Source organism: Colobus angolensis, unplaced genomic scaffold (assembly GCF_000951035.1).
Source record: "Colobus angolensis palliatus isolate OR3802 unplaced genomic scaffold, Cang.pa_1.0 Scaffold161, whole genome shotgun sequence".
Lineage (NCBI taxonomy): Eukaryota > Metazoa > Chordata > Mammalia > Primates > Cercopithecidae > Colobus > Colobus angolensis.
In genome coordinates, this window is record NW_012114722.1 from 80,244 (window position 1) to 80,933 (window position 690).

The window sequence follows — 690 nt, forward strand, 5'->3', positions numbered from 1 at the left end:
TGCCCGGTACTGTTGTTGCCTCCCCTTCCCTCTTCCCCATTCCCCGCCACCCCAGGCCATTAGAAAGACTGGGGCTTTGATTTTCTTGGACAAATTGCCACCTCCCCGTTTCCACAAACTTGACGTGGAGGGTCAGGCTGCGTTGTTAACTTTGAATTCCTAGACGCAAACGCCCGCAGACCCTCAACTGCTCTGTAGGGGGAACTCCGCTCCCACCTCGGATCCTGGACAGACGCGCCCCCAAGCCCTCCGAAGCCAGCCTTAGCGCGAGGGAGCGCGCTCAAGCCCTGGCAGCCTCTCTCCCCTCCCCCTTCCTCTGCTGGCCCCGGGACCGCCATCCGGCTCAACCCTATAACCAGGTGCCCGTGGCGCTTGCCAGTAACTGACTCCCGCCTGTGACACCCCCTTTCTCCCGAACAGGCCTTGAAGAGGCCAGTGTGGCCCCCCCAGACCCCGGAGGGCGCATTCCAAGCGGGTACTCTCTCCGCAGTGAACCGGGAGCGCTGGGGGGAGGTCTTTGCGCATGCCAGGTGCACAGACAGCGAGTTCGCCAGCCTCAGTGCCGGTGCGCCGCGGCGGGCCGGGCAGTGCCTGAAAGGCTGCGCCTCCTCCGCCCTCTTTGCCTTCGCCTCAAGTACTATCCAGACTCAGCGGCGCGTCCTCCAGGCCGCGCAGACGCTGCCCGACCCG